The 27,748-nt window shown below is 36.9% G+C and overlaps 1 long non-coding RNA gene across 2 annotated transcripts in view; it reads right to left on the bottom strand.

Moving 5' to 3' along the window:
* LOC105490786 (uncharacterized) overlaps positions 1 to 26,603 on the bottom strand; it is a 28,359-nt gene extending 1,756 nt beyond the window's left edge. Inside the window, exons 1-3 of one of the 2 annotated variants that reach the window (XR_011607532.1) lie at positions 26,473 to 26,603; positions 7,517 to 7,571; positions 6,099 to 6,458 (exon numbers count right to left, since the gene is read on the bottom strand). This is a non-coding gene — a long non-coding RNA (uncharacterized lncRNA). Of the gene's footprint in view, positions 1 to 6,098; positions 6,459 to 7,516; positions 7,572 to 26,472 lie in introns of those variants that run through there. The other variant, XR_011607531.1, reaches the window with a different exon arrangement.
* Positions 26,604 to 27,748: the final 1,145 nt, after the last annotated feature.

Below are 27,748 nucleotides of genomic sequence, written 5' to 3'. Positions count from 1 at the left end.
AACCTGCTCACAAAATACTCATTTCATGGGCGAGGAGTTCTGAGAATTACCATTTTACTCTACTTTCTAATGCTCTGAACATATTGCACAAAGAACTCCATTTTGGCTTTCATTTTCACTTTCTCTTAGTTTTCTCTTATTTTCCAGGACCTGTGACTCTACCTCCTTAAAAGTGAAGTGACTGTGAAAATTGATTGTACCTTCTTACGTGACTAATTTTGACCATCCCTTATGGCTGAGAGTCTCATGCAATGCTTTGGATGTTCCATCAACGACACACAGGCCATGCTGTTGGGGACTCACCACAGCTCCGGGTTATCCTGCCGTCGACACTGCCAGGCACCCACCTTGCCACTGGGGTTCAAACTCAGTTCATTGAGAAAACTATCTGACCCCAAGAGTGAAAGTTTAGGTCAGTACTGAAACAGTCAGTCACGTACTTGTTGGTGCAATGTGCAGAAATGGTAACTCAAGAGAGAAATCAACCACAGCAGCTCTCCTTTCATGGTGAGGGGTGGGGTATACGGTGTAGAAAATCAAGGTGTTTGAGATGAGTGAGGCTTTGGGCTGACGGATGCTCACTCAGCTAAGCATCTGGACTGTCTGGGTTGCCCTTCATCTCCACACCCCCTCGCACTGTGCATTTCAGCTGTCTCTGAACTTTCATATGCTGACTTTCCTGCAGCACATTGTCAACCTTTCCTACTTGCTACACTCAGGGTCTATTCTCCTAACTTCCTCCACTTCTCCTTCTGTTTCTACACTGATGTAGCTTAGGAAACAAAATAATCAACTGGACTTGAGAGGCTGATGTTCTTCTGAAATAAGGCGGGAAGCTTGGAGCTGGGTGTTTGTGGTGTAACAGAGGCTGGCTACCACCCAGATGAATGAGCTTCATGGAGAAATTAAAGTACTGCTCTCAGTAGCTTTTATTTACTAATTCCTGTTATGAACTATGTATAAATGTGGACCTAAAATACGAGCTAAAGGGCTCCTCACTAACAGAGTCAATAGGGAAAATGAAAGGGAAAATCCCAGCCAGCTAGTAGAGAAATACGCTGTAGCACCTTGCTTAATGCATGTATATAGGTTTTCAAACAGGTTTAATCGATTTCAATTTCGAAACTTGAAAAGCGTTAGGGCAGCATCTCATGTAGTATTATTTTACAGGTGATTGGACTGAAAAGATGTATAATTTTTCTATTATTTGTTTATACTATTTATTATAATGTAATTGTTATTGTATTCTATATTACTATTTATTTAATATAATGATAACATTTGTTTACAAAGTCTACAACTTTTAAGAATGAGACACAACCTATCTCTTAATGGCACCAAATAATCATTTCCACATAGTCAATGTTATTTGAACGAATGAATAACTAAACTCTGGAAAAGAATCACAAAAACAGTCTCCACCATCCCATCAGCACCGGGAAGCTCCGTGAAGCTGCCGGGGGCACTAGCAGGCAGACACAATGCCGTCATAAAAGATTCCCTGTTTTTCCAAGGGATAGGTTTTACAACCAATAATTAGAAGATTAGGACATTCCATCTCTTGTCACCGTGAGGTGGAACCGTGCTGTTCTAGGTTTTCAGTAACACTGAGTCATCAACAAAATTCAAGATTCAGAATCTTCTCTATGAATCTTGATGTATTAAAGCATTTACTTGTAAACTAATGGCAAATACTTATATTAAATTTAAATAAAATATTAGGGCAGTTAATCGGGTCTTTTTCTCCAGTCTACTCACCTGAGACATGGGGCAGCTTGAGAGGTTTCTGGAGATGAGGTTAGGTTAGGGACAGATTCTCAGAAATGATCTATGCAAAAGACTTCGGAATTACAGTGTCATTTTTTTCAATCCTATCAAATTTGCTACTGAATATATTAAAGTATGGAAAGTTGAGAGATATCAAATGTCACTAAATAAAAATGAGATCAGATTTATAATTTGGAAGATTGTGTCATCATTTGGTGGCTGAATTTTTTTGTTGTTGTTGTAATTTCTGCCCTCTCCAATCTAGACTACTTAACCTTCTTTTGCCCATTGTAAGTTATAATAGCCCATAAATTTGACAACTTCATTAAAATCCTAAACGAGGACACTAATATTTGGCCTGTTTCTTCTGGCTCATATTTTTTGTTCTAGAAATCATCTCTCTTTACCTGTGAATACCCAGTTTACTCTCCACTATTCCCTAAGGTTAGCTTTCACTCAAATACACATTTACAATTATAAAGTTACTTCATTTCCATTTAGATTGCTCCTGGTCTCCACAGAGAAAGCAAAGACTTCAAATGCAACAGGCTGTTTAGCAGAAACAGCTATTTTCTTTTGTATAAATTTAGTTCACTTAGTTCAGTTATTTTGTCTTTAAAAATATACTGCTTTGAAAAAACTCAAACAGAACTATTCTTAATTCAATTATTTCCATTGGCACGTAAAATTTCATGTACAGATATAGCACCAGGTCCTTTTAGTGTCTTTGTTTAAATTGTTAGAAAAAGAGACAAAGACATTTTTAATAAACAATTTCAGAAATACAAAAATCTAGGGCACAATACATAACACTTTATTACCACACAACTATATATATATATATATATACACACACACACACACACACACACACACACACACACACCCCTATCCTGCTAATGGGCATTCTGTTTATTTCCATTGTTTATTATTATTTAAAAATTACTACATCTCTTTACTGACCATTACAAATTCTTCTTCTGTCAATTGCTTATTCTTATCCTTCATTTTTTTTTTCTTTTTTGGTATTTTCTTTTTTATTTATTAGACAATTTTAAATAGTTTGATCACTACTTTTTTCTATGTTATATGCACTGTCAATCTGTTCTTCCCTTCAATGGCTGGTTTGTTGTTTTTACCACAGAACATTTGGTCAAGTGTTTCAGAGGTTAAACTCTATTTATATATTTATTGCCCTTATGACTTGTGCTTTTTCTTTATGGTCTGATTTCGATAACTCTTTTCTCCCTCACAGACCTAAAGAGCTTTTTCTATATTTTCTTCTACAATGATGAAGTTTTATCTTTTACATTTAATTAGGTAAAATTTATTTTTTATTTGTTGTGAGCTATAGATCTACCTTTTCCACATGGATATCCAATTTCCCAGGAATATTGAAAGAGAAGCAAGTCTTTTTTTTTTTTCTGTCTCTCTCTCTTTTAATATATAAAAAGATCTAACAAGATCCCTAGGAAAAATCTGATGTTAACTGAATTAAGTGGATTAGTATTAAATCAACTGGCGCGATAATTACAGGAAGGCATTATAAGTCACTAGGGAGCCCAAGGAGGGTGAAACCTCATGCCTCTTTGGGGAGTAGTACAGGGACTGACTATACTCCTTGCTCCCAAGGGACAGAACATTCTCTAGGTTTTTCATTCCTGACTCAGTAGCACTCAAAGCTTTTCTTAAGGTAAATTAAAGTTATGGAGAAAGACATCACTCTGTAGCCACTGTTTTCCAAGAGTAGCATTCCAGGCAGCATCTAGGGAGCCAGCAAAGATTCTGTCCTGTCTACCATTTTCCCATGAATGACATCATAATTGAACCTCCCTGTCTTCTTGCCTTTTTCTGTTGTGGTAACAAAAGATCACAAACTGGGTAATATGTATAAAAAATGTTTCTTTAGTTCATAGTTCTAGAGGCTGGAAGTCAACAGTGCGGGCATCTGTGAGGGCCTTTTTGCTGCCTCACTCATGGCAGAGGGCATCACATGGTGAGAGTGGGAGCAAGGGAGCCAGGGAGAGCTCACATGCATAACAATAATGCTCCTGTGATAATAAACCCACTCCTGTGATAGCAACATTCATCCCATCATGAGAACAGAGCCCTCATTCATCCCTTCATCTCATCATAGGGGCAGAAGGATTAAGTTTTAACACATGAACTTTTGGGGGACTCATTCAGTACATAGCACTCCCAAAATATTCACTAAGAGCGAGAGTAAACTGATTTAATTTCAGACTGTTCTTGGCAGTCCAAAACTAGAGCTTTCCAAGTTTTACAATAGAGAATTAAAATGATAGAAAAATATTCTTAAAAAAAAAAAAACTGCAGAAGAAAGCTAGAAAATCTGAAGATGAAGTTTTTTTTTTTTTTTTTTTTTTTTTTTTTTTGAGACGGAGTCTCACTCTGTCGCCCAGGCTGGAGTGCAGTGGCCGGATCTCAGAAGATGAAGTTTTTTTAAGGCATAAAATACATGCAGTTAATAGACAATGGAGACATGCTAAGACTTGAAAATGTGCTTTGACATTCTCAAATTGTCTAAGGATTTTGCAACAAAATAACTTACCAGGGTCAGGGCATGATAGAATATGAGTTTGTAATGAATTTAGACCTGGGTTTCTGTGACCCAAGTTATGCTGAAGAAAATGAGAGACACCCCCTTTTAAAAAACTGTGCATAGCCTGAGGCCACTGCAATTACTTAATCCTTTTGGAAAATTGCTTAAGCCTGGCACGTTTTGTAATGAATTTTATCTCTTCACTACCAAAAGTCATAAAACGTAACTTAAGCGAGGAAAGAAACACAATTGATAATTGGATATTTCAAAGGGATCAGCATTTTTAAAAAGTGGATAAGTATTAGTATGCTATATCTGACATATGACATGAAAATGACATATACAACATAATTTTGTTTATACTGTTGTATATATCTTACACATTTTATATTATAACACATTTTGGATTTATGTTTATATATACACACAAATATATAGGAAAATAAAACTAAATATTATCAGAATGTTTATTTCTTGATGGGAATTTGAGTAGTGCATTTTTTACTTTATTTCTATTGTTATACATTTGGTATTTTCCACATGTTGTTCAGTGATTTTGTATTACTTTTGCAATGATAATCATAATGTTTGGAGGCAGAAAAAATAAGAGAACAGGCAAGAAGCGTTCATTTGAAAATTCTAAATGCAGTAGGCACCTGAAGTCAAAGGGTTCCCCGTCACTGAAAAACCAAAGCTACCCATATCAAAGAAGCGTGGGCGCTTCTGCCCCCTACTGTCCATCTTCAGTAACTGTCCAGTGAGTCCCCGCCTTTTGTTAGCAAGTCTTAGAATCTCCTGGGACGCTTGCTGTTTGCAAAATTAGGAAATCTTGAGCTACATCCTCAGATAATCTGAGGCTGGATACCCTCAGACTGTACTCTAAGAAACATCATCAAAATTAAGTTACATGACCTGATCACAGCTACAGTAATAAAATCAGAAAAAATATGGACATCATATTTAGAAACACAAATAGAAAAGCAACGCGATTTCTTTCAGTTTTAAAAAAGTATATTAGTATATAACATAATCTAGTATGTATTAAAATAATATATATTTAAGAATATATAAATATATGCTTAGTACACATTGTCACTATTAATAATATCAATACATTACCTTTTATACATACATATGTATGTGTGTTTGTGTATTTATGCACATGTAGTTTTATATTTGCCTATGTAGTTGTATATATGTATAGTGCATAGTATAGTGTGGATGTGTGCATATGTGGCATGCATATATAGTATATATAGTACACACACACAGAGTCCTGCCTGTACACACACACAGCCATTCATCATTTAACAATGGGGATACATTCTGAGAAATGCATCCGTAGGTGATTTTGTTGTTATGCAAATATCATAGTGTGAACTCTCACAAAACTAGACGGAAGAGCCAACTATACACCTGCTGCTGCTAGACAACAAATTTGTACAGCATGTTATTGTTCTGAATACTGTAGGCAATCGTAACACCATGGTATTTGCATATCTAAACGTAGAAAAGATACAGTAAAAATACGGTATAAAAGATAAACATGGTGCACTTGTGTAGGACATTCACCATGAATGCAGCTTTCAGGACCGGAAGTTGCTCTGGGTGGGTCAGTGAGTGACTGGTGAGTGGATGTGAAAGACTTAGATGTCACTGTAAACACCGCTGTAGACCTTCCAGACACTGTACACTTAGGCTACACAACACGTACACAAAAAATTTCTCTCCTCAATAATGAATGAAGCTTAGCCCACTGTAACTTTTTGTTACAGTGTAAACTTTTCACTTTGTTTTAATTTTTTGACTCTTGTCATTACACTCCACTGAAAACACAAATCCACTGTACAGCTGAACAAAAATATTGTCTCTTTTTGGCCGGGCATGGTGGCTAACGCCTGTAATCCCAACACTTTGGGAGGTCAAGGTGGGTGGATCACGAGGTCAGGGGTTCGAGACCAGCCTGACCAACATGGTGAAACCCCATCTCTACTAAAATACAAAAATTAGCTTGGCATGGTGGCGGGCGCCTGTAATCCCAGCTACTCAGGAGGCTGAGGCAGGAGAATTGCTTGAACCCGGGAGGCGGAGGTTGCAGTGAGCCAAGATGGTGCCACTGCACTCCAACCTGTGCAAAAGAGAGAAACTCCGTCTTAACAAAAAAATAACAATAATAATAATAATATTGTCTCTTTTTATATCTGTATCCTATACGTGCTCTTATATTTTTTAATTTTTTAATTTTTAAACTTTTTTGTTAAAAACTAAAACACAAACCACTATAGCCTACACTGACACAGCGTCAGGATCATTATCACCGTCTTCCACCTCCATTTCTTGTCAAATTGGAAGATCTTCAGGGGCAATGACACACATTAAGCTGGCATCTCCTATGATGACAATACCTTTTTCTGGATAGCTCCTGAAGGAAATGCCTGAAGCTGTTTCACAACCAACTTTTTAATAATATATTGACATAAAGAGTACAATCAAAAATAACAATAAAGAGTACAGTATAATAAATAAACTGGTAACCTAATCATTCATTATCATTGTCAAGTATTATGTGCTATACCTAACTGTATGTGCTATATTCTCGTATGACTGACAGTCATGTGTACGATAAGTCTTGTACACAAGCATCACCACGAACACAGGAGTAATGCATTTTGCTACAGTCTTACAATGGCGACTGCCTGACTAGTTGGCAGGAGTTTGCCAGCTCCATGATAATCTTGAGGGATCACCAAGGTATATGCGTTCCTTTGTTAAGTGAAATGTTGTTACGCTATACACAACTGTATGTACTTCCACAAATAATGCTGCATTTGTCTTTTCAGAAATCATTAAGACCCTAACCTGTGATTAACATCCGCATTTTAACTCTATAGCTGATAAAAGCTTTTCCTCATTTTGAAGTTATTTGAAGTCCCAGGTTTTTTAAAAGGTGACATTATCTAAGTTCTTAAAAATGATTATTTACTAAATTCAGCATTTCTTCTGAGCTAGGTTTAATATTGTAAAATCTTCTGCTCTACAGTCTCACAAGCAATTTATTTAAAGTCAGTTAAAGACATTGAAGCCAAATTCCTTTTTAAAATATGCTCTCAGCTGCAATTGGACACAGTTACATGTGCCTCTTTGAAGGAAAACATGGGCACAGTGATAAATACAGTGTTGACTTACCCATAACCAAATAGAAATAGCTGCATCAACAGTCCGAGCCCAGGAACCAATAGGGCTGAAAAGAAAACAAGATAATAATCATCAGTTTGGCAGCAAATCCACTGTCACTATATTCCCTGGCAGTGGCCTTTGGCCTGCAAAGCGCTTGTCAATAACGGCTTCTTTGCTTTCTGAGACATCATCTGTAAATACTGAAATATTGAAACCTAGACTAGGATTTTGATACCATATTCTTAAATCTGTTTTGAAAACCTGAGATCATTGCTTTAAAAGTGAGTTCACGAATCTGTTATTTGATTTAGAAATACATTGGCTGAGGTCTTGTAAGTCAAGCAGAAACTTGTTTTTTGTTTTTTTGTTTTTTGTTTGTTTGTTTGTTTGTTTGTTTGTTTCCTGAGACGGAGTCTCGCTCCGTCAACAGGCTGGAGTGCAGCGGGCAATCTTGGCTCACTGCACCCTCCGTCTCCTGGGTTCAAGCAATTCTCCTGCCTCAGCCTCCCAAGTAGCTGGGACTACAGGCGTGCACCACCATGCCCAGCTAGTTTTTGTATTTTTAGTAGAGACGAGGTTTCACCATGTTGGCCAGGATGGTCTTGACCTTCTGACTTCGTGATCCACCTACCTCGGCCTCCCAAAGTGCTGGGATTATAGGCATGAACCATCATGCCAGGCCGAAACTGGCCATTTTTAAACATACACATTTGTCCTTTATGTGATGTTCTCCTGGTGCTGAATCTGTCTGCCATTCCCAGACTATGGAGCTACAGCATGAAGTTCCTGAAGTCATTTCTAGGATGGACTTGGTATCCTATATTCTTCACAATTGGTGCTCTAACCACAGCATGAGATGCTGTGAAGAACAGATGAGATAAATAATGTGACAAGGCTATGAAATTAGTGAAGCCCCATCTAAACAACTGATACCAAAAGCTTCTCACTGCTTCTGAATTGGAAGAATTAAGAAAGAGGTGGATGTCAGCTTTCTTTCCTCCCCTAGTCAATTCACTTTTGCTCAAACCCCTGGTGAAATGTGACTCTCGTATGTGTATTAACTGCAAAAGTTTCACAAACACTGCCTTCCACTATTCCTCTGCGGAGCAAACTTAACAGTAAAATTTTTATCTAAAAATTGGTCGTGTCTTTTTTGTGCAGCTTTTTGGATTGGCCCACAGTTTCCCTACATTTTGGTCTTGTCAGTTGAGAATAACACATTTCAAGGGACACTCTTGGAAAACACCTTTGATGGAGAGGTTGATTTTTGTAACCTGTATACCATAGTCAGGTACTCTTGGCTCTTGGTATAAATTAGACATATAACAGAAAATTCTATTCTATTACTAGAACTCTCTGGAGCCCCCAAATCAGGGTCCCTGACAGAAACTGCATCACTAGGGGACCTAACCACTGTTAGAACTTGGTGCCACGGGGGTGACGAAGGCGTAAATACCGCGCCCTGTGCTAATATCTCCCTCCTCCCACCTACCACATGGCAGCCCAGGCAGTACAATCTATAGAAATCAGCTTCCCTGACTGAAAAATTACATAGGAAAAGGTGAAGAATTAATGCAGGTAAACAAAAGGCAGTAATAAGAAACCCAGCACACCCATCATGTCTATTATACAGCTGTTTATAGGCTTCCATAAATCATCCAAGACAGTGTGCCTGACACCTTGTAGATTTCCTGAAAGAATTCTGTTCTCTGCGCCCCTCTGTCTGCCTCTCTCCCTCTCTCTGAGTCTCATCCTCCTCTTCATTCCTTTCTCTTCTGCCCCTTCCCTCTCCATGCTATCTCTTGCTCTTCTCCCTTCCTTCCCATCTCTGTCTCTCCCCATCTGCTGTCCCTCCTTCCCTCTAGCTCCCTCCAATTGCATCACTGGACTGGACCCATCAATAGACACCAAGGGGGCAGTCGCAGTGGCTCATGCCAATAACCTCAGCACTTTGCGAGGCTGAGGCAGGCAGATCACCTGAGGTCAGGAGTTAGAGACCACCCTGGCCAACATGGTGAAACATTTTCTCTACTAAAAATACAAAAATTAGCCAGGTGTGGTGGTGCACACCTGTAATCCCAGCTACTTGGGAGGCTGAGCAGAGATCACACCTCTGCATTCCAGCCTGGGAGACAGAGTGAGACTCCGTCTCAAAAAATATATAGACAGCAAGAGTCCACTGTGGGTCAGGCTCTGTGTCTGCTGCCAGGGGGTCTCAGGGTCAAATGTTAGTATTCAGTGGCAGGGAGAATAAGTGACTTGATGAACAAAAGTCATATTATGGCAACTAAACTACTTTACATGCTGGAAAACAGCCAGATTTTGCTTGTATTACTCTTAAGAGATCCAAGTGTTTTTGTGAACAACATAGCCAAGAATACAGTGATGCAACATTTCCTTTTTAGCTAATTTACCAAAGATGTATACCAGATAGGAGTATGTATATAAGGTCACTTTATAATCTATATTTGGCAATAACTATGCAAGTAATTGTAGTTTTGATATGTATTGATCACCCTAGCAGTGACCTCTCCTACTCTGTGGCCATGCGTGGATGTGTGAACTCTGTAAAGAAGGAGTGAACTAAAAGCATCAGGGCTGGCTGCTGGACTGGCTTCCTCCACTCCTTTTGTGCTTCCTTTTCTTTCCTGCAGAAGAGCCATCCTCTGGCAGGTATGTGAAAGAACTGCCCATGAGGAGTCAGAGGCTACCTTGCACACCTCTCAGCTCTGCTCGCCGGAGATGGCTTTGCAGGCACACAAGCCCCTCTCCCAAGCCACCTGCCAGGAGTCCCATGAGGAACACGGCACAGCATCTGCATCAGAACCCCATGGGTTTGCCTGTCACATGTTTTTCTCCTGATCTGTGGCTCACAGACTCGGCATGACCCAACCTCCTAGATTTCCCCCTCAGTGCTATTTGCAGTGCCCCCAAGCACTTTCCTCCACTCCAGTCCCCGAGTGCATGCCAACAGCCCTATTTTCAGCCACCCCTCTCCATGCCTCTTGTCTGTCTCTAGCTGACAAGCAGATTATCTCTTGTGTCCACTTTGTGTACCAATGTACTTTGGCACCATTGAATTCCAACGCATGAAGTAAACTGAACTGTGTACAACGCTGAGCACACACGTGGTTTGGAGAACAGCCCTTGTCAGGATCCAAAATGTTCCCAAGTCTTGTTGATATTTGGGTCACTGCAGAGCTCTGAGTCCCCCTTCCTTTTTATCTTCCTCCCTTCAACTCATTCTCAATTTCTCTCTCTGAAATCAAGTGTGAACACATTTATGTATTCAAATAGAGGCATACTGTTCATGCTTATGTTTTTCTGTAACCACCACATCTAATAAATACTTACCATCCAGGAAAAAATGTTGTTGTGCAATAATAATATGCTAAATGATGGCAAGTCTGTTGTCATATTTTTGTAACAATATTTCTTTTACTTGTCACACACACACTTGATGGAAAACTTCAAAAAGTTAGTTTGAAGCAGTCTTTTCAGAAAACAAAACTGAATAAAATCATTCAGCATTGTTCAAAACAGCAGTCCCCCATATTCATAGTAGCAGGAACCTATTTTTTTCCACGGATGTGGTAGGTGGGGGGTGGTTTGTGGGTGAAACCGTTTTATCAGGCATTAGATCCTCATAAAGAGCACCGTTAGATTACTTGCATGCGCGGTTCGCAGTAGGGTTTGCGCTACTGTGGGAATCTAATGCCGCAGCTGATCTGACAGGAGGCAGAGCTCAGGCCGTTTTGTCCACTTGCCCACCACTCACCTCCTCCTGTGAGTCCCTAAAAGGCCACGGACCAGTACTAGTCTGCATCCTGGGGGTTGGGGAATCCTGATTTAAAACATCCTTTTTTAAAGATTGGCACAAGTATGCCTGTTTTTGCTGTAATTATATTAACTGCATATCTGTGCACTATCCCGACCAACCTGGCTTTTATTTCTGCTTCTTCACTTTGATGTCTTCTGTCTCTGTTTCCCAGATTTCTATGTTCCCTGTAAACATGAGTCTCATATTGTCCTAGGGAAGCTACACACAAATCACCAAAGATCCTAATGTTCAGGAGAAAGGGCGAATTCTTTGTTCCATTTTGTTGGCTCTCGTTTTTTCTTTTCTAGTCCAAGTCAAAATAACTCAAGAGTAGTCAGGCAAAGTAGCCATAATGAGTAAACATTTAACAGGGCGTTTCACCCAGCAACTGTCTGCAGATAGCAGTTGCATGAATCATGCAGAACACGTGGATGTCTGTTAGTCTCCAGGGATTACCAGGCTCTGACTCAAGGGTGGAGTTTGGTTACAGAGGCACTTCACATGCCTCAGCACCCTGGGTAATGTCAGTGGATCCTATTACAGGCAGAGGAGCGGTATTCAGACCAACACTGTGTTCATTCAGTTCGAGTCCAAAATTCTAGTGGCACAGCCAAGTAAATCTAGGTGGCACAGAAAAAGCCACTTATAATAGAAGCTACTGGAAGTCCTGCTTAGCTATGGCTCCAGGCTTAAACAGGTTCCCCTGTCAATATCCTATTTGTCACTCCAGGATGGTGTGTCAGAGCAACGGGATAGGTTTCACCCTGCCCCTGCCTCCAGTTTCCTTGATGTTTAAATGCCTCTGTTCAGGAATCTGTTTGAGAAACAGATCTATTTTTATTCATAATTACTTCTCCATCTGTCTCGGTATTTTCTATAAACAGAGATTAACGTCCTGCGTGTTAACCTATTTTAATCTGTGAACTCTTCAGAGCCAAAATGTCTTTTTAAAGAGTAACAAGACGATATGAACATTCTGTTTCACAAGGCAGAGCTGAGAGTTGCTGCAGGTTCTTCAAACCGTTCAAAGAATGGCTTTAAAAATAAAGTCTAAGGAGCATTTCATTCACTGCCGTGAAACTACATATCGGCTTGATTTTTTTAAGCTAGCAGGAAAAAGCATTCTCATGAAATGTTTAACATGGATATTTTTCTTTGTGTGGGTTCTCCCTTTGATGTATTTCGGAAGTAATTTAAGAATGAGGGTTTAGGACTGGTAGGGCCTCCATAATGTATTACACAATCTTGAATAAAACCCTGAAGTTCTCATTTCATTAGGTTCTCCGTACACAAAATGGGGAAAAAAAAAATGCCCGAGTCTAACTGAAAATGTTACTGAAAGGATGATATAAAGTAACGTGAAAAATATATAAAGAATTGCCCAAATATGTGAAATCCTGTTATAATTAAAGCTAGAGTCGTTAGGTGGAATTCAACCATTACTACATAAATAAATGGACATTGAAGACTCATCGGCTTCACTAAATCAACATCTGTCAAACAATTGTGTAAGACATGCCCTTGTGGATTTTGTGGCAAAGCTGAGGGTCTTTGAAATATAAGAAGTTAATGTTTGCATTGCTTATTTGAAAAATAATTTCTATATCTAGATATGTCCATTTCTAGCTATAAATGATAAAAGTTTGTTTCCTAATTCACGGCTATATTTTTGTCATCTACTGTTTTTTGTTTGTTTATTGAGACAGAGAATCGCTCTGTTGCCCAGGCTAGAGTGCAGTGATTCCATCTCGGCTCACTGCAACCTCCGTCTCCCAGGTTCGAGCGATTCTCCTGCCTCAGCTTCCCAAGTAGCTGGGACTACAGGCATGTGCCACCACGCCCGGCTAATTTTTTTTTTTTTTTTTTTTTGCATTTTTAGTTGTGATGGGGTTTCCCTATGTTGGCCAGGCTGGTCTGGAATTCCTGACCTCACGTGATCCTCCCACCTTGGCCTCCCAAAGTGCTGAGATTATAGGCCTGAGCCCACCCTGCCTGGTCTGTTTTTTAATATAAATAAAAACATACTATGAAATTAACCATTCTAAAGTGTACACTTCAGTGGTTTTCATGTATTCACAAAGTTGCATATTCATCACTACTATATAATTCCCAAATGTATTCATACAATAAAGAGAAATTCCATATTAGCAGTAACTCCTCGTCTTCCCTCAGCCCTGGCAAACACTAATAGTTTTTGTCTCTATGGATATACTATTTCTGACATTTTGTATTAAGATTTCTAGTTTCTTTATCTTAGATAATGTTTTTAAGATTCAGCCACATGTTACCATGTACCAGAACTTCACTTACTGTGTGGCTGGATAATATTTCATCGTAGGGCTAGACAACACTGTATTTACCCATTCATTCTCTCTTAAATGGACATTTGGTCGTTTGCACATTTCGGCTGTATTTGCTTTTGGTTTCCATATTCTGACTAAAAAACAAATGCTGCTATGAACTTTGATGTCCAAGTTTTGGTTTGGACATATGTTTCTATTTCTCTGGGGTGTGTATCTAGAAGTGGAATTGCGAGGTCATATAGTAGCTAGTTTAACCATCTAACTGTCAGACTGATTTCTGCAGCAACTGCACCATTTTGCATTGTAACTAACAATTGGGAGGGTCCCAATTTCTTCACTCATCTCAAATACTTGTTATTGCTAGTCTTTTTTTTATTATAGCTACCCTAGTGGGTATGAAGTGGTATCTTATTGAGATTTTGACAACAACTAATGACGTTAAACATATTTTCCTATTTCATGTTTGATAGCCATTCATGTTATCTTCCTTAGATAAATATCTATTAAAATTTTTTGTTTATTTTTATCATTTGTATATTTTTTCTGAGTTTGTAAATGTTCTTTATCGTCTTGAATGCAAGTCCCTTATCGCATATATGATATCCAAATGTTTTCTCTTATTCTGTGAATTGTATTTTCACTCTTAATAGTGTCCTTTGATGCACAGACATTTGAATATTTATGATGTTTAATTTATCTATTTTTCCTTTTCTTGCTTGTGCTTTAGGCATTATGTTATTTTTTTAAATTGCCCATTCCAAGGTCAGGAAGATTTGTATCTCTTTTCTTGTAAGAGTTTTATCATTTTAACACATACATTTTGAGTTAATTATGTGAGGTAGGAATCCACCTTCATTCTTTTTCATATGAATATCCACTTGTGTCATTACCATTTGTTGAAAAGATTGTTCTTTCCCCCACTGAATTGTCTTGGTGCCCTTATAAAAACTGGCTTATCTTATATGTCACAGTTTTAAACTCTCAGTTCTAGGTCGTTGATTTCTATGTCTATCCTATACCAGTACTACACATTCTTGATTACTGTAGCTTTGAGAGTTTTAAAATCAGGAAGATGGAGTCCTACTTTGTTCTTTTCAAGATTGTTTTGGCTCTTGTAGGTCCCTTGTATTTCCATATAAATTTAGGATCAGCTTTTTAATTTCTGCAATAAAAGCCTGCTAAGATACTGACAGAGATTATATTAAATATGTACAAAAATTTGGGTACACAGCATCTTGTCAATATTTTCCTCCAATGCATGAACACCAGATACGTTTATATACTGTTTAGCAGTTTTTTTCAGTGCTGTTTTATTGTTTTGGTGAGTAAGTTTTTTACTTCTTTTGTTAAGTGTATTTTAAGTATTTATCATTTTTGATGGAATTAAAAATTGAATTGTTTCCTTAATTTCATTTTAAAATTGTTCTTTGCCACTCTATATATTCAGCGGATTTGTATATATTAATCTTATTTTCTGCAGCCTTGCTAAACTCGTCTATTTGCTGTAGTAGTATTTTTATGTATTCTCTAAGATTTCCTTAAGTCTTAAAACATACAAGATTATGTCATATGCAATAGAGTCAGTTGTCTGGATGCTGTCCATATATTTTCCTTGATGAGTTGTCCTGGCCAGAACCTCCAGTACAATGTTAAATAGATGTATTGTCAGGGAGCATCATTGTCCTTTTCCTCAATCCTAGAGGGAAGGCTTTCAATCTTTTATTATTAACTATGATGCTAATTGAATGTGTCTTTAGAAATACTCTTTATCAAGTTGAAGAAGTTTCTTTATATCCTTAGTTTCTTGAGTGTTTAATTATGAAAATTTTATATTTTCTGTGTCTACTGAGGTGATAAATGTATTCTGTTGCTTATTATGTTAACATGATATATTACACTGATTGATACTCATGTGGTACACCAACCTTGCATTCCTGGAATAGATCTGACTTAATCATGGTCTGTACATCTATTTGATATGTGGCTAGATTCAGTTTGCTGGTGTTTTATTGAGGATTTTTAATCAATATTCATTAGGAATATTTATCTGTAGATCTTTTCTTACAATCTTTTTTTCTAATTTTGGTATCAGGGAAATATTTGTCTCATAGAAGGAGTTGGAAAGTGCTTTGTTCTCTTCTACTTTTTTGGAAGAGTTTGTGAGTATATAATGTTAGTTCTTCACTAAATGTCTGGTATAATTCACCAGTAAAGCCAGGCAGGTATGGCATATTTTGGGGAGAGGTTTAAAATAATAAGTTCAATCTTTTTTCTTGTGACAGTTCTATTCTGAGGATTTTTTGTGTAAGTAATGAAGTTGTATATCTTTCAAATAATTTGTCTATTTTTTCTAGATTATGCATTTTTTTCTTGGCATATACTTGTTAGTAGATTTTTCTTATAATTCTTTTTATTTTGACAAGGTCTGTAGTGATGTCTTCTATCTCTCTCTGTATAATATTAATTCCAGTATTTTCTCTTTTCTTCTTAGTTAATTTCTTAGTCAGTGTGGGCGACTCATAAATGGCAAAGATTTATCTCTCACGGTTTTAGAGGCTAGAATTCAAAGACTAGGATGCCAGCTGGGTTGGGTTCTGGCGAGGGTCCTCTTCTGGGTTGCAGATTGCTGTCTTCTTATTGTTTCTTCACATGGTGGAAAGAGGGCAAGAGTTTTTTAGAGTCCCTTTTTATAAGGGCTCTAATGCCACTCATGAAGGCTCCACCCTTATGACATAATTACCTGTCAAATACTTCATCTCGTAGTACTACCACTTTGAGGGGTAGAATTCCAGCATATGATTTGGGGAGTGTGGGGCACAATTATTCATTCCATTGCAGTCAATTTAGCTATAGGTTGTCAGTTTTATTGATCTTATCACAAAGAAACAACTTTCAGTTTTGTTGATTTTCTCTTTTGATTTTACAGTCTTTATTTCATTTAGTTCTACTCTAATTTTAATACTTTCTTTCCTTTCCTAGCTTTTGTTTAGCTTAATATTTTTTCTAGTTTCTTAAGGCAGAAGGTTAGGTTATTGATATTTTTAATCTTATTTTTTGATATAGGCATTTACAGCTATAAATTTCCGTATAAGCACTGCTTTACTTGTATTCCATAAGAGTTGATGTAGTTTTGAATTCATATACCTCAGAGTACTGATTGACCTTGTAATTTCTTCTTTAATCTCTTGTTTATTTAGGAGTATGTTGTTTAATTTCTATATATTTGTGACCTTCTCATTCTTTTATTACTGATTTCAAATTACATTCCCTTGTGGTGAAAGAACAAACTTATATGACTTTAATACTTTTAACTTAAAAATAGTTTTGTTTCATCATTGTTTTATAATTTATAATCTTATAGTCAATTCTGGAAAATGTTTCACGTGTACTTTAGGTGAATGTGTATTCTTCTGTCATCAAATGGACACTACTATACATACATTTCAGGTCTGATTAGTTTATATTATCTTTAAGTCTTCTATTTCTTGGCAGATCTGCTGTTTAAATGTTCTATATATTACTGAAAGATGGATATTGAAATTGGTAATTTATTATCAGGTTGTTTCTTCTTGCTTTCAATTCTATCAGTTTTTTCTATATGTATTTTAGGGCTCTGTTGTTAGGTGCACATATGTTTTTAATCTTTATATCTTCCTGATGAATTGACCATTTTCTATTACAAAATACTCTTCTGCAGTAACAATTTTTGCTTTAAAGTATTTTGTTGGATCATGGCATGACCATTTCAGCTCTCTTTTTTTGACTGCTTACATATTGTATCATTTTCTATCATTTCTTTATAACATCTGTCTTTCCATCTAATATCTGTATCTTACAGACAGCATAGATCACTTTTTAAAATCTATTCTGCAAATCTTTGACTTTTTATTGGTCTATTAATGCATTTACACTTAATGTAATTACTCTTAATATATCACTCACATCTACTGTTTTGTTATATGTTTTCTAAAAATCTTATGGCTTGTATATTCTGCTATTTCTCTATTATTTGCCTTCTTTTTAAATTAAATAATTTTTCAAATATATTATGTTAATTCTCTTGTCATTTTTTAATACTTAAAAAAAGTTTGCTTAGTTATTTACCTGAAGATTACAATTAATATCTTAAATTATGACAAGCTAGTCAGGATTAACACTAATTTAGTTTCAATAATAAAATAAGTTTTGCTACTGTAAGTTTCTTCCCTGACTTCTCTTTTGAACTATTGTCAAATTACATCTTTATGCATGCATGTCAAACAGATTTATAATTATTGTTTTATGTAGTTGTCTTATAAATCATACAGAAGAAAAATAGTTACACTAGTTACAAGCAAGAATGAATTTATACTGTTCTTTATATTTACCTATGTAATTATATTTACCTGTGCTCTTTATTCACTGCATTTAGTTTTGTGGGTTAGAATTACTGACTAGTGTCTTGTCATTCCAACCTAGAGAACTACCTTCAGTTTTCTGTTTGTTTGTTTGTTTGTTTGTTTGTTTGTTTGTTTGTTTTGAGACAGGGTCTCACTCTATTGCCCAGGCTGGAATGCAGTGATGCAATCTTGGCTCACTGCAGCCTCAACCTCCTGGGCTTAAATGATCCTCTCACCTCAGCCTCCTGAGTAGCTGGGACTAAAGCAGTGTGCCACAACACTTGACTAATTTTTTAAAAAAGTTTTTGTGGAGACAAGGGTTTTCCATGTTGCCAAGGCTGGTATCAAACTACTAGGCTCAAGCGATCCTCCCTCCTTAGCCTCCCAAAGTGCTGGGATTACAGGCATGAGCCAGCCACTGCACTCAGCCTTTATTATTTCTTATAAGGCAGATCTGCTAGTGACAAATTATTTTAGTTGTTTTTCTGAGAAATCTTAACTTCTCTTTTAATTTTGAAGAATAGCTTTTGATGGATGCAGAATTCTTGGTTGAAAGTATCTTCTTTCTGCTCTTCGATTATGTCTCCATCTTGTTTTCTGGCCTCTTTGCATCTGAAAATAAGTCATTTCTAAATTTTATTTAGATTTTTTTCATTCATAATGGATATTTTTCTCTTGCTGTTTTCAAGATTCTCTTAGTTTTGGCTTTCAACAGTTTGATTATAATGTTTCTATGCATAAATGTATGCATTTATTTATAATATTTTTAGTTTTTTGGATGTGTAAATTTTTTAACTATATTTGTTACTTTTGGGACCACTATATTTTTAAATATTCGTTCTTTCCCTTTCTCTTCTGAATTCCGTTTTGTGTATAATGCTGTGCAGGTCAGCATTCCATAGGTTTCTGAGGATATTCCCAGTTTTCTTTCCCTTCTGCTCCTTACACTGGATAATCTCAGTTGATTTATATCTAGCTTGCTAATTTCTTTTATATGCCTACTCAAACCTCCCGTTGATGTTCTCTAGTGAATTTTTTATTTTAGCTAATGCAATTTTAAACTATAGAATTTGAATTTGTTTTTTAAATATAACTTCTATTTCTTTATTGATTGTCTTTATTTGGTTAAATAGTCTCACATTTTAATTATTTAGACATGATTATATTTAGATCTTTGTGCATTGTATTAGCTTCCTAGGGTTGCTTAATAAACTACCACACTCTAAGTAGCTCAAAACAATAGAAACTTATCATCTCACAGTTCTGGGAGCTAAAATTCCAAAATCAAGGTGTCATCAGGGTGATGCTCCCTGTGAAGGCTCTAGAGGAATTTATATTCCATGTCTGTCTTCCAACTTCTTGTGGTTGTTGACAATCTTTGTGATTCCTTGGCTTGTAATTGTATTCCTCCGCCTTTACTCTTGTGTTCATTTGGTGTTCTCTCTATATGTATCTGAGACTAAATTTCCCTCTTCTTATAAGGAAACCAGTCATATTGGATTAGGATCCATCTTAGCCCAGAATGATCTCATTTTAACTAATTATATAGTTAAAGGCCCTATTTTAACATAAGCTCACATTCTGAGTTTTTGAGTGGACATGGATTTGGGGGTGACACTCTTCAACCTAGTTCAAGCATATATATAACAGTCAGCTTAAAGTGTTTTCTGAAAACGGAAATTTTAAATAATATAATGTGTAAACACTGGACGTCAGATGCTCTCCCTTCCTGGTGTTTGTTGCTGCCACTGCTTGTTTCTCTTGCTGTTTCTCATTAATTAATTTTCCAAATCAGTTCTATCAAGTCTCTGTTCTTTGTTACCTGTATCACTGAAGTCTCTGCTTGCTTAGCTTTGTGGTCACCCAAAGATTCAAAAGACATTTCCTTAAATGCCTGGAATCAATCAGTCCTCCAGCCTTTGCTGATGGGTTCTGCATATGTGTTCAGGCATGCCTTCAAGACTCCACCAGGCACTTGGTAATTCTGCCTTACCCTTCACTTTTTGCTTGAGTAAGGCTGAAAGGTGAGCCAGAGGTGAGAGCTTACGGCCATTTCAGATGATTTCAGAGCACGTCCACAGCTGTATGCATATATGTGACTTTCTGTTTTCCTAACTGCTTTCCATACATGCCCTGCAGAAAGACCGTTGCTCTGAGTAAGCTCTGAGTCAGGCCAAATAAAAGCAAGCCTTGTGAATAGGGTCTTCCAGGAACCAGCAGACAATTAAAATAATGATGATTCTATTGGAATTGGGTTTTGACCAAGCACCAAACTTGTTTTGGCCCCCAGTGGTTGGCAGGCTGCTGGTTGTCCCACTACTGTGTGCTATTTTTAGGACTGCCAGCCCTGGTGGGGGTGGGAAATGAGGAGAAAAAAAAAAAGTAATGTTAAAACTCAATAAAATGTGCTGCTCTTACCAAGACTAAATTAGTTTTTTTGAATAAACCTGCTGAATTGTTGCAAGCCTTTGGTTAATTTCCCAAGTACTGAAAAGATTGATTCCACTCATTTTTGAAAGCACTCTCGTTGTTTTTATAGATTGGAAAAATTTCAGAGATCCTTACTCTGTCATTTCCCCTGACATTCCATTACCATATCTTTTCAGACTAATAAATATTTTCTTTATTTTGTGTTTATAATAATCAGAGAAAACAACAAGTCTTAAAATGTGGAGTCTTTAATTACTTGGCTAAGCAACATGCATATCATTCTGGAAATATGGTAAAGAAGCAGGCTCCATTCTTGATCCTGGGAAAGCTGCATTCTTGGCAGTCACTGACATTATACTATTGAGGACAGGCAGAGCAAGCCACCACTAGTTTCATTGTAAAGGCACAATTTATCCCCAGGAATACCAGGCGAATAAGAGTGGCCTATTCTCTTCCATTTCCAGAAATCAGTTAAGCCAACGTGACTTGGATTTATTATTTCCTACAAGAGATTTCTCTTTATATCTTTGAATTCATTGCTAGTGTGTTTCATTATGAAATTTCAAGTTTATATTTTGTTGGTCTTTTATTTTGATGGATTAGAATAGACTATATTGTTCAAACAACCTTGTGACTAAAATCCATTTGAAGTGAAAACAAATGTATAATAAAATGTCATGGTTTACTCTGAAAAATATATTTAAAATTGCAATACAAATTGTGAATGTAGGGAAGAAAGCTTATAAATAATTTTTTCTTGAACAATTTACTATCATGGCCCAAATACTGTGTCCACATTTTATACATATATTATATGTTCCTCACAACAATTTTTTGAAGACATTAATAGAATTTCTAGTTTACTAATTAGGAAATGGAGACCTTAAATAACATTTCCAAAGTTATAGACTCACTGTGGACAGAGTGAAACCTCAAAAGTCAAGTTGTTAATTTCATTTTTTATTAATAAGGCTTTGGTTTTGAAAATAATCTTAATAATAAATGCATCTCCTGCCTGTCTGAATTTTCACAAAGTTTAAAATATTTTAAAGGATTTCTCTAATTAAGAGTATGTAGATAATATTTTTTGAGCTTCCTTGCTTAGATAACAGCCAGAGGCAAAATCTTTGTTCTCAGTGTCATGTAACTATAATTCAATAAAGAATTCATTATTAGGAAAACATAAATCACAAATCAGATCTGGTATTGACTAGAGTTTGAAAGAAATAATAGGCTGATAAGCATTTCCATAAATACCGCAGGTTCATAATAAATGCCTAAAGTGCTTATTGTCTTAATGTATTCATTTTTTAGCCATTTAAATTACATTTTACAGTATAAGAAGTGGCTAATTGAGTAATAAAGACAATGTTCAAAACTACAAAGATTTTCTTGGCATATTCTCACACAAGGGAGTATTGGCATATTTTCACAGATAGCACATAACACTTTTTCATGAGTCACTGTCTTGAAATAATTTTCTTCCCAGTATTATAATGCTTCCTTATAGGAGTTTTGATTCTGCAAATAAACTTTACATCAAATGATATTTACAACATTATTTTAATATTACATAAATCATATTTTAGGGTTTTTTTTAAAATAAAACAACATCAAGATTTGCAACAAGTACTATTACTACTTTCTCAGAAACTAATTATAATACACATTTGGTTGCCATGTGGTTTAGGCACTCATTTCAGAGAGTCAGTTGTGCATAGGGTGGTGATTCTGCCATGGTACCTGTCTCCATTATTTTCAGCAAGATCCGTAAACTCTTTGTGGTTGAGTCTCACCTGTTGAACTAACCAGTAACTGTCACTCTGGTCCACTGAAACGTCATTTGTATCACGTTCTAATCACCTTCATCACAAGGGCTATCTTTACCGCTTTAAAACTTAAATGTTAATCATCAAGCAGTTTCTTGTGTGAGGCAGCTACCTTGCTAACTATGTTAAACATTTTCCTATTTTTTTCAGTCCTTTAAAGATTCTGCATATTTACTGGGTGTAAGGTAATTTTCTTAGCATGAAAAGAAGAAGAATGTGCAATGGTTGGGGTTTTAATACCCATAAGAGAAGAGGAGATAAGAGACTAGTTACTGTCTTAAGCTTATACTTGAATTTCAAAGACATACTTGCAAAATTTGGGGACTATTGAAAAGCGACTATTAATAATAAGAGCACCAGAAAAATGCCCCCGAATAGGGACAAAAATACTCCAAGCGAAGTAGCCATCTGAATGGGACTCAGTTGGGGGAGAAAATACTTTTTACAACAAATTATATTCCACTTCGATCTTCGCACAAATATGTAGTTCAAATTAATAATACAAAAGAACTGTGAAAGTCCCAAGTTATACATGAAGAGAAGACATATTTGGGGAAGATGAAATATTAGTGGCTTCAGCCAAAGACAATGCAAAAGCATGGTGTATGTGCTCCACTTTCGGCATGGCCAAAGATGTTCCCGCCAGGCCAATTTCACCACAAATAACAACCCAAATCCTGGATAAATACTTTGAATAGCGGCCTGGAGGCAGTGCAGATTGACCAGAGGCTGGAAGATTATAGAAGGGAATCAATTTGGAAGAAAGAATGGCATGGGGTAATTTTCCTGTGTTCTTAATGAGTTTAGCCCCAAGGCAGATTGCAGTCAGCACTAATAAGTAAATCCTTGATAGAAAATCTGTACTTTTTCTGTTCTATAGAACCAGAGAACAGAGTTTGGAATAATTATTGCCACTAGAAAGTGAGGGAGATGTTCCAAAAAGGAGATGGCCAGAGAGGGGGAGCCAGATCCTACGCACAAATTTCAGTCAATTAACTAACCAACCTCAAACCGTACATACATAAGGCACTTTGGAATGAATTTTGAAATAAAATGTTCTTGAGTCCAAGATAGTTGCCTGCTAAAGTTTAGAAAATCAATACTCTATTTAGGATTGTAACAAGATTCAGAGTCTCTACATCTTCAGAATATTCAAGAAGCAATTCAAATCCAGTCAACAGGTGAAGAAAGACGGATATTTCACTCATTCTCGAGAAAAGACAACCTATGGAAAACAATATCCAAATGAATATATGTTGAAATAAGCACATAGGATATTATTTTAACTATTTTAACTACACTCAGTAGTGTAAAGAGAAATATGCTCTTAATAATCAAAATACAAATAGTTTCATCAGAAAATAGAAACTAGGAAAAAGTCTCAAATGGAAATGCAAGAATCGGCCAGGTGTGGTTGTTCATGCCTGTAATCCCAGCAGTTTGGGAGGCTGAGGTGGGCGGATCACCAGAGTTCAGGGGTTCGAGACCAACCTGGCCAACATGGTGAAACCCTATCTCTACTAAAAACACAAAAATTAGCTGGGTGTAGTGGCATGCACCTGTAATCCCAGCTACTTGGGAGGCTGAGACAGGAGAATCACTTGAACCTGGGAAGTGAGCCAAGACTGCACCACTGCAATCCAGTCTGGGCGACAGAGTGAGACTCTGTCTTAAACAAAAACAAACAAACAAAACAAAAAAGAAACGCAAGAATGGAAAAATACAAAATATGCAGTAAGCACACAATAATTTGGGCTTCACAGAAGAATAGAATTGACAAAGAAAGGGGTTGGAGAGACCAACAGAACTTTTTAAAATCTGAACAATACCAAGGTTGATAAGCAAAGTGAACAAAGCTTCACGGACCTGTGAAATAATCTCTGAAGTTCCAATATCCATGTAACTGCAGTTCCACAGCAGAAGAGAAAGAAAACAGAAAGAAACAGACACACAATTATTGAAAAAAAAAACTGAATATTTTTCAATTAGGTAAAAGATAAATATAGATTATAGAAACTCAGCAAATTCCAAGTGTGAGCAAACATCATTAAAACGAGCAAGTATGTAATAGTCAAAGTATTTAAAGCCAAAGAAAGAATGTTTTCACAAGCCAGAGAAAAATGGCATATTACATACCTCCAAAAAATGTTTCAAATATCTTTTTCTTGTCAGAAATTTTAGAGATGAGAAGACAGTTGAAAAATATGATAAGGTAATGCAAGAAAAGAACCTGCCAACCCACAGTTCTACATCCAACAGATGTATTCTTCAGAATATGAGGGCAAGATAGAGACAACCTCAGATTTTCCACCATCGTGTTTTGGGAGAAGATAACTTGTTTTCTAGCTTCACAGTTCTGTGGATGAAGGGATTTTGCCCCATTGTGGATGAAAACGAAGAGTCTCACCCATACCTAATTTAGATCATTTCCATGATGAGATTTGTAACTCTTTGAGTTGATATTAACGTGACATGTTTGATTTCGAGTTAATGCTTAATGGGTTAAGAATGTGGGGGACATTAGGATGGGTAAATGTATTTTGCACATGAGAGAACATGAAGTTTGGGGCGCCCGCTGGTGGAGTTTACTGGGTTAATTAGTGCCACCCTCCTCCGTGGAAAAATGCCTGTTCAACTGGAACCTGTGAATGTGACCTTATTTGGAAATGAGATTTTTGCAGATTTAATGATGAGGTAATCATAGATTAGAGGGATCTATAATCGAATGCACAGTATCCGTGGTTTCCTCCTAGGAGGGAAATGTGGACACAGACACATAGTGAAGACAGCCACGTGGAGACGGAGGCAGAGGTGGAGACGGAGGCAGAGGTGGAGACGGAGGCAGAGGTGGAGACGGAGGCAGAGGTGGAGATGCCGCCCCAAAACCACAGGGCGCCAAGAACTGCGGGCCCCTGAGAAAACTAAAGGAGGTGAGGAAGGATTCTTCCCTGGAGTTTTGGTTGGGCGGGGGGGCCCTACTTTCACTTGGATTTCAGGCTTCTGACCTCCAGAACCAAGAAAGAATAAGCTCCCTTTGTTCAAAACCACCCAGTCATGGCACTTTGTTACAACAGCCTAGGAAACTAATACAGGAATTAGTATTAGTAAAATCGTTATTGCTGACTCATATGACCATCCTCATGGAACTTTTAAGATAATATATAAATAAGCAACTAAAACAAAAAGAAAAATTTCGCAAGTTTTACAGTGCCAGATCAATATACAAATAAATATCACTATATTGCAATGAAAACAATTACATAATGTAATAATAATAAAGTAATAATACAAGGAAACTTTCCACAATAGCTACCAAAAACTCTAAAGTAGCTATAACTAGTGTTTAAAAATAGTATGTTCAGAATTTTTATATAAACAAATATAAATTTTAAGTTAAAAAGAAAAAGAAATGGATAAATACATCATTAATGAAGTTTCAATCAAAATTCATACATGGATATTTCACAGAATTTGACAAGTATATCTAAAAATTATTTTAAAGGAGTCAAACAAGCTTGGAATTATTTGAAGAAGAAGGTATTTATCGTTTTGTATATTAAGAGTCACCCCAAGTCTGCCGAGACTCAATGGTATCACCTCTCTAACAAAAAAGGTCACAGAGATATGAAAATACATCATAAAAAAAGATCTATAGTTTTATCACACAATGGATTTGATCACCTGTGCGCATGGAAATAACCTTATTTTAAATCCTTGTTTAGAGTCAGTTTTAAGGGATAATGTTGCATGTGAAGCTCCGTAATCACTCTTTTGTGTTAAGTGGTTGAGGAAAATATCAGCCTGGTAAGTTGTTAATTATAGGTCCAGGGAATAACTTGAGTTAGTAAATCAGAGATGAGTCCAGAGTTCTGTAAACAAGTTTCAACATTTCTGGGCACCTGAGATTAAGCACAGCTCTGAGAAGTGCTCCACACGTTCCTAAGTATATGATGCAAGTTTTACTTTGGCAAGAAAATGTAACTAAAGCTAGTACCCGCCTTAGGAACATGAATGATGAAATGGAGACTTCACATTTGCCAGATGAATAGGACTAATGTAGAAAAACAAATCGAACTGCCCTTGACTCTCAGTCAGCCCCCTTCTCAATAACAAAAGCATCCACATATCCACATTCTCCATTTATTTTAAGGTCATTATAGTATTGATATTATACCAACTTGCAAAAATAAATTAAACCACTTACCACAGGGTGTCTCCAACATCATTGGCACCATTAAATAACATTCATTCAGAACTACTTTTAGGGAACGTAGATACTTAATGTTTACAGACGAGGAAATCTGAATAGTACAAAACAAACAGAGACTTGTTCAAGGTCTCACACTGACTCAGCAGCAAAGGCCACGTAGGAAGAGAATGTTCCTGAAGTAGCACATTTTGTTTGGACTACAAGACCAACTGAGTTATTATCTTTATTTGAAAATGATTCATGCAAGTCCGCCACAGATGAAGGCAAGCTGTAGACTTCTTACTTGGACTCTTTGTTGTTATTAAGGGAAAGTCTCAAGTCTGGGGTTTTTTGTTTGTTTAATTTTTCATATCTTTTATCTGAAAAAAAACCAAACAAGATTCATTCACCTGTCAAGCAACAAACGACTCTCCACAAGAAGGCAGGTTTTGATCAATAGCAGTTTTATTACTTGGCTCAAGCAAGGGGAGCACTGGGTGTATTCTCCAAAGCAGTGTGTCCCTGAGGGAAAGTGACAGGAGGGTTTGATGGGGTGACGGAGAGGGGAGAGGGTGCATCATTGCATGTAGAGGAGGCGTCCCAGGGGCACAGACACAGTGTCATCATGGCAGCACACGGGTTGCATGTTATGATAACGGAATTACAGTTCCTCCAGGATGGAGGTGTTACACAAACATGAGGAAGATTCACCAGGATTCATCTCTAAGTTGCCAGGGTCTGTCAGGAACTGGTTCCAACCAACTAGGTTACTATATTCCACCCAGGGTTTAGGGAAGACCAGCCTGCAGGGCAGGAGGCTGTAAACCAGGCGGATGGCTCACATGGATGAAACTCCTATGGTTCCTAGAGACCATCCTTGTCTGCTTACATGTCCTAGAACCGAAAAATGAATTGAAGAATGAAGTGGTTATGGTGGTCACACTTCTGAATTCTGGTATGCCCCTCCTACCTCCCCCTACTAAGTAAAGAAGGAGTAGTCTTAATAGTATTTTAAAAAACCCCTCCCAAAAACTCAAAACGTGAAACTTTCTTTCTAGTTGATCTTTGTACCACATGATTTGTCCCATAAAGGAAGAAAATGGTCAAGCTCAAATAACCATGAAAATGTAATATCTGATTTTCCTAAATGCACTTTCCTAATGTGACAACCATTCACAAAAGCAAATATCCACTCCAGATTCTATTGGGTATGACACATCTCAGAGACTGATACTTCATCTTACCACCTGAAAATTAAATAATTTTATTACAAAAAGAATTAGTAGATTAT

Source organism: Macaca nemestrina, chromosome 9, assembly GCF_043159975.1.
Source record: "Macaca nemestrina isolate mMacNem1 chromosome 9, mMacNem.hap1, whole genome shotgun sequence".
Lineage (NCBI taxonomy): Eukaryota > Metazoa > Chordata > Mammalia > Primates > Cercopithecidae > Macaca > Macaca nemestrina.
This window is presented reverse-complemented; position numbering and strand designations above follow the sequence as displayed.